This window comes from Peromyscus leucopus, chromosome 6 (genome assembly GCF_004664715.2).
Source record: "Peromyscus leucopus breed LL Stock chromosome 6, UCI_PerLeu_2.1, whole genome shotgun sequence".
NCBI lineage: Eukaryota > Metazoa > Chordata > Mammalia > Rodentia > Cricetidae > Peromyscus > Peromyscus leucopus.
The window spans coordinates 125206536-125213601 of record NC_051068.1 but is presented as its reverse complement, the minus strand read 5'-3'; positions in this window follow the sequence as shown (position 1 = coordinate 125213601).

Below are 7066 nucleotides of genomic sequence, written 5' to 3'. Positions count from 1 at the left end.
CTTGCTCCACATCCTCTCCAACACAAGCTGTCATCAGTGTTTTTGATCTTAGCCATTCTGACAGGTGTAAGATGGTATCTCAGAGTCATTTGATTTGCATTTCCCTGATGACTAAGGATGTTGAGCAATTCCTTAAATGTCTTTTGGCCATTTAAAATTCTTCTGTTGAGAATTCTCTGTTTAGCTCCGTAACCCATTTTTAAAATTGGATTGTTTGTTATTTTGATGTCTAGTTTCTTGGGTTCTTTATATATTTTGGAGATCAGCCCTCTGTCAGATGTGGGGTTGGTGAAGATCTTTTCCCATGCTGTAGGCTGTCGCTTTGTTGATCATGTCCTTTGCCTACAAAAGTTTCTCAGTTTCAAGAGGTCTCATTTATTAATTGTTGCTCTCAGTGTCTGTGCTACTGGTGTTATATTTAGAAAGTAGTCTCCTGTGCCAATGCATTCCAGACTACTTCCTACTTTCTCTTCTATCAGGTTCAGGGTAACTGGATTTATGTTGATGTCTTTGATCCACTTGGACTTAAGTTTTGTGCACGGTGACAGATATGGATCTATTTGCAGTTTTGGCTTCTTTGTCAAAAATCAGGTGTTCATATGTATGTGGATTAATGTCAGGGTCTTCAATTTGATTCCATTGGTCTGTATGTCAGTTTTTATGCCAACACCAAGCTGTTTTTATTACTATAGCTATATGGTAGAGCTTGATGTCAAGAGTGGTGATGCCTCTAGAGGTGGCTTTATTGTACAGGATTGTTTCAGGTCCTCTGGTTTTTTGTTTGTTTGTTTGTTTGTTTGTTTGTTTTTCCATATGAAGTTGAGTATTGTTCTTTCCAGGTCTGTGAAGAATTATGTTGGAATTTTGATGGGGATTGCATTGAATCTGTAGATTGCTTTCAGTAAGACTGCCATTTTTACTATGCTAAGCCTACCTATCCATGAGCGTGGGAGATCTTTCCATTTTCTGATATCTTCCTCAATTTCTTTCTTCAAAGATTTAAAGTTCTTGTCATACAGGTCTTCCAATTGCTTAGTTAGAGTTACCCCAAGGTATTTTATATATATTGTGGCTATTGTAAAGGGTGATGTTTTTCTGATTTCTCTCTTGGTCTGTCTACCATTTGTATATAGGAAAGCTACTGAGTTTTTTTGAGTTAATCTTGTATCCTGCCATATTACTGAAGATGTTTATTAGCTGTAGAAGTTCTCTGGTAGAATTTTTGGGGTCACTTATGTATACTATCATATCTGCAATTAGCAAAAGTTTGACTTCTTCCTTTCCAATTTGTATCCCCTTGATCTCTTTTTTTGTCTTACTGCTCTAGCTAGAACTTAAAGTACTATATTGAATAAATATGAGGAAAGCAGACAGCCTTGTCTTGTTCCTGATTTTAGTGGAATTGGGTCTTGTAGATTGCAGGGTTCGATGGGGGTGTTGGTGGGAAGCCTTATGAAGACCTAAGTTTGGATTGCTGGCACCCAAATAAAAACTGAGTGCACTGATTTGTGTCTGTAATTCCAGAGCTGGACGCAGGACAAGAATATACCCCAAAATACTAATTTTAATGCATTAGTATTAAATACTTTGCATGTAGAAAGTAACCAGCAACTGTTTATATTATTTTATGTAGACATCATCTGCAAGTAATGCCCTTCCCCCTCTCCTCTTCCTCTCTCTTTCTGTGGTGCTGGAGAATGTATCTACAACCCTGTACATGCTGGACAGGCACTAAATCATTGAGATACCCTCTCTTACTTTTCTCTCCTCCTCCCTCCCCCTCCTTTCCTTCCTTCTTCTTTTTGAAATAGCCTCACATAGTCCCAACTGACCTCAAACTTCTGTGTGCTGAGGATGACTTTGGACTTCTTTGTGTGCATTGTACGTGTACACCCATGTCTGGAGGCCAGAGGTTGGTGTCTGCGTTTTCCACAACTGTGTCTACCTTATCCTTTGAGACAGGATGGCTCCTGGACCCAGAGCTTACTGATTGGCTCATGAGTTCCAAGGATTCTGCCACTGCTGGGATCTTATGTCTTCCAGCTGGTGCAGCAGGCATTTCATCAACTGCAAATGTCCCCAGCCTGCCCTTGAACTTGATATCCTCCTGCCTCAGTCTCCCAAGTGATGAGATTATAGGCATGAGCTACAAGAGCCACTTCCTGAAGTGCTGGGGATTGGACTCAGGGCCTCCAGGACACCAAGGCAAGCATCCTATGCCCTCTTTTATTTCCAATTCCTACAGTCCTTATTACTTTTTCTTATCACAGTACATAATCTGGAATTCCTCAAACCCAAACAGAATTAACAGCAGGTAACCTGCCTTGCTTCAGACTTAATAGCAGTACTTTCAATGTGGCTCCATATTTGCTACTGGCTTTTGGTTTTGTTAGGGAAATTTACTTGTTTTCCTAGTTGCTGAGATTCCAGTACTAGCTCTCATGAGTCACAGGGACATGATATATGCTCCATGGAGAAATATTAAACTACCTTTAATCTGATAATATAGACATGGTTACATTCTTGGACTTGGGTACATTTGGTCTTTTTTTTTTTTTTTTTTTTTTTTTTGCAACCTCCTACCTGGGATTGTAGGCCTTAACAACCTGGCTGCCTTTGAACTACTGATCCCCGACTCTTGCCTCCAGAGTGCTAGGATTATAGATTTGAGTCACCAGGCCCATCTTAAATGTTCAGATTCTTTTTTTTTTTTTTTTTTTTTTTTTTTTGGTTTTTCGAGACAGGGTTTCTCTGTGTAGTTTTGGTGCCTGTCCTGAATCTCCTTCAGTAGACCAGGCTGGCCTCGAAATCACAGAGATCCGCCTGGCTCTACCTCCCAAGTGCTGGGATTAAAGGCGTGCGCCACCACCGCCCGGCTGTCATTTCTGCTTTACTGTAGGGAACACTAGTGAGTCATGGGAATTTACTTGCTGAGTTTAATTTGTAAGTCCATTCTTTTTCAGGGGGAGGAGGATGGAAACAGGGTCTCGTGTAGCCCAAGCTAGCTTCAAATTTGCTGTATACCAAGGATGACCTTGAACATCTGATACTCTAAACTCCAGAGTGATGGGATTATAGGTGTCTGCCACCCGTGGGGCTTCAGTTCTCTTAGCTGTTCCTAACGTTGAGTTCTTTCTCTCCAGTTCTAGGTGTGTCCTGGCCTGACCTCCTGAAGGTCCATTCCATGTGAAGGCAGCATTTGCTAAGCAAAGTATGTCTGCGCTGCTCCTACATATGTTCTCTCCATCTCCCCTTCAGTTCCCAGAGCCCAGTCAACCCACTCCCGCCTTCCTGTGTTCGTTTCTGGCTTCACAGACTCACTGGACAGTGAGGGCTATTTTCCCACCTGAGGGCATCTCAGCTCCTTCATCCAGTGTGGTCCAAACCAAACCCCGAATCCATACATCTTACTTGGAGAAACCGATGATTTCAATTTTCTGTTGTTAATGTTGTGAAACAGTGTGTGAGAGGCCTTGGTGGGTTTGGACCAAGGCGCCCCACAGCGAGTGACACATGCCATTGGTGCTCAGTGGACGGCAGTGTGTCATGGTGGAAAGTTACTCACATGGCAGATGCAACATCTGTGTGGCAAGTTTTATTATTAAAGGGAGAGAAGGGGGGGGAAGAGAGAGAGAGAAGCATTTGCTACCTCTGGCGAGAGGGAGAGAGAGAGAGAGAGAGAGAGAGAGAGAGAGAGAGAGAGAGAGAGAGAGAGAGAGAAGTTATTCTTAAAGGCAATGTAGAATGGCCTCAGGACACTGGGCGGGTCCCCAAGGGATGGGTCAGAATACAACCATCTGTACCCGTAAATGTTTTTAAAGAGTCAAACCAGGAAGAGTAGGCAGTGCATGCCTACAATCCTAGCAGCCAGGAGGCAGAGGCTGCAGAATCAGTGGTTTAAAGCCAGCCCTGGCTTCATGGCATCCCAACAAAACAAAACAAACAAAAACAAAGGTGTGAAAGCCAGTATTTGGTTTGGTTTCAATGTGATTCCATCTCAAGAGCCCAGCTAAAAGGAAAGTATATTCCTCATACCTAAGGGGGGCGGGATCATAGTTTTGTTTTTCTGGTTGTCAAACTAAGGACCTTGTGCATACTAGATAAAAGAAAGGAAGAAAAATTTTTAAAATGTCACTAGGTATTGGTTCCAGGGATTTGAGCCAAACAGCTCATCTAGCGATCAAGGCAGAGCCGGTGATTTCTGGGTATGACTTTTGCTCTACAAACAGCAGCGTTACTGAGCATGTGCCTGGGTTTTCATTGGCAAGGCCAACGGTGTCAGAAACTACAAAGACAATGGGGGTGCAGTGTGTTCTCTGCCCTTTCCTCTTTCCTTTAAGCATTAGTGGGAATTGAACCTAAGTCTGTTGGGGTCCTCAGATCACCCCACAAAAGACCGCCACCACATATGCGAAAGAACATTTATTTCTCTAGAGAAGAATTCCTGAATGCCAGGATCAGCCACCCAGCAAAATGGTGATGACCCCCAGAGAAGCTCGCAGGCTCCTTTTATAGAGGGGATTAGGTCATCCTAAACATGATTGGCCAAGTGAGCAGCAGCCACATTAACATGTTTCTGATTGGCTGGGGCTGTAAGTGCTGAACCGTGCCTGGTAGGCAGTATCTCCTCCACCTGCCTTATCAGAAACTGAAACTTAACTGAAATTCAGGCCTAATGCAGGTTGGGACCTGGAGAAGCCCAGCATGGTGCTATGGTGGCCTCTCAAGTCTGCATTCATGTCAGGCAAGCGCTCTACCAGTGATCCATGTTCCCAGCCTGTCTTTAACTTTTATTTTTGACACACAGGTCTTGTCGAGTGGCCCACATTGGGCCCCATAAGGCCCGGGTGTGAGGCCCAGTGTAACTTCCTGAGCCTAGCTCGAGTTTGGTGACCTGTCTTTGGACATGTCTTCCACATGAGTGACTCAGCACTACCCAACCTAGAATCGCCCCTGCCTAGTAACTGCTGAGATAGCATCATCTCATTGGCCCACTATCCTCACCCCATCCCAACACCCCTCTACCCCCACCCCCGGTCACCCCAACCTATATAATAAGCCCACTCCTGATGCAATAAAGCAAGTTCCTGCTTTGACAAGACTCTGGGCCAGTGTGCTTGTCTCCGGTGGACAGGGGGTATCTGGGCCATCGACACTCACCATCCTGCTCAGCCCTAAGGAATAGACCGGCTGGACAGGCCCTGCTTCTGTCCTACCTGTCCGTCAGACCGACAGCCCAGACTTGCCTACACCTGCTTTGTGGTCCAGGCCTTGAACTTTGCAACCTCCCACCTCCTACCTGGGATTGTAGGCCTTAACAACCTGGCTGCCTGTGAACCACTGGTCCTCCAACCCTTGCCTCCAGAGTGCTAAGATTATAGATTTGAGTCACCAGGCCCTACAGGCGGCTACTACAATTTCCTCCCTGATGCTGCCAACTGCCCAAGGCCCCACCTAAGTGCTAGGCTTTTGACCATACTTGGGCAAAATCCCAGCTTGTGGCGGACACACCATCACCCCTCACCTACAATCTATAAAACCTCCCTGCCTCACTCGACTTCTCTGGCCTTGTTCTCTGAGACCAGTGAATCCGCCCGGGAGTTGCTTTGCTCCATATACCTGTTGTTATACTTTTTAAATTCAGCTTGAGCTGGCTCACTGCATTGGCATAGAAACCTATTATCTTGGAGTAGAAAACCTGTTAGTTACTTCTGACTAGCCAAGGGGAAACTAAATCTTTGCCATAGAATGAACTGACACGTCACCACTTTTGTCAAGTAACTAAACTTATCATCAGGACTCAAAAGTGACATTAAATGCTTCCTAATGTCAAGCAATATGAATGGCCCGGGAAGTGCTCAAGTCTCTAGTATCTTGCAACTTAAAGAGAATTCAAGATCCAGAGACACAAAATGAATACACAACACAAGGCATGTTTCAGGCAAGTGGCTTGGCCTCCTAAAGGAAAACAAAAGGGGACTGAAGACATGGCTCAGCAATCAAGAGCAGGTACTGCTCTCGCAGAGGACCTGAGTCTGGATCCCAGCACACATGGCCAGTGGCTTGCAACCATCTGTAACTCCAGTTCCAAGAAACCTGATATCCTCTTTTGGCTTCAATGTGCACAGAAACACACATATGTACATATAATTTTTTAAAAATAGCATTGTTGAGAAGAAACTGATTTTTCTTTTTTAAACAAAGAAGTTAAGACCAACCTGAGATACAAAAACATTCATGGAATCCTGGTTTGAAAACAAATTACATGTAAAAGGCACTGTAGCTAGAGTTTTCCTGCCTTGCCCACAGTCAGGACAAATCTTTGTCACCTGCCAGTCCCACAGCTGCTCAGACCCAACCAAGTAAACACAGAGACTTATATTGCTTGCAAACTGTATGGCCGTGGCAGGCTTCTTGCTAACTGTTCTTATATCTTAAATTAATCCATTTCTATAAATCTATACCTTGCCACATGGCTAGTGGCTTACTGGCATCTTCACATGCTGCTTGTCATGGTGGCAGCTGGCAATGTCTCTCCCTGCCTTCCTGTTCCCAATTCTCCTCTCAGTTAGTCCTGCCTATACTTCCTGCCTGGCCACTGGCCAATCAGTGTTTTATTTATTGACCAATCAGAGCAACAGATTTGACATACAGACCATCCCACAGCAAGGCACTGGAAAAATACACATACTGACTGTAACTGGACGGTAGAGAATAAACATTCAGACAGGTGTGATAAAGTACCTCACAAGACAAGGTGTTCTATAAATATTTAGAGTTGGAGTGTTAAGTTCAAATTACTTCTGAGACAACATATCAACCTCTCAGAAACTGATCTCACTCCAAAGTTCCAACTCTTCACTTGTGCTCAAAAGGGTAAATGTCTGGTGCCTTCATTTGCATCTGTCTTTTTAACTTGGGTCTAACTCCTGATTCACTCTCCACAAGCAAGTTAATTACTGTAGTGTTATCCAAGCCCTGTCACTGCAGTTTGAGGATGAGTGTGCAGAGTGAAGTGAACATCCTGTGACAGAGACAGGGGCATGCTTTCTGAACATCTGCCTGG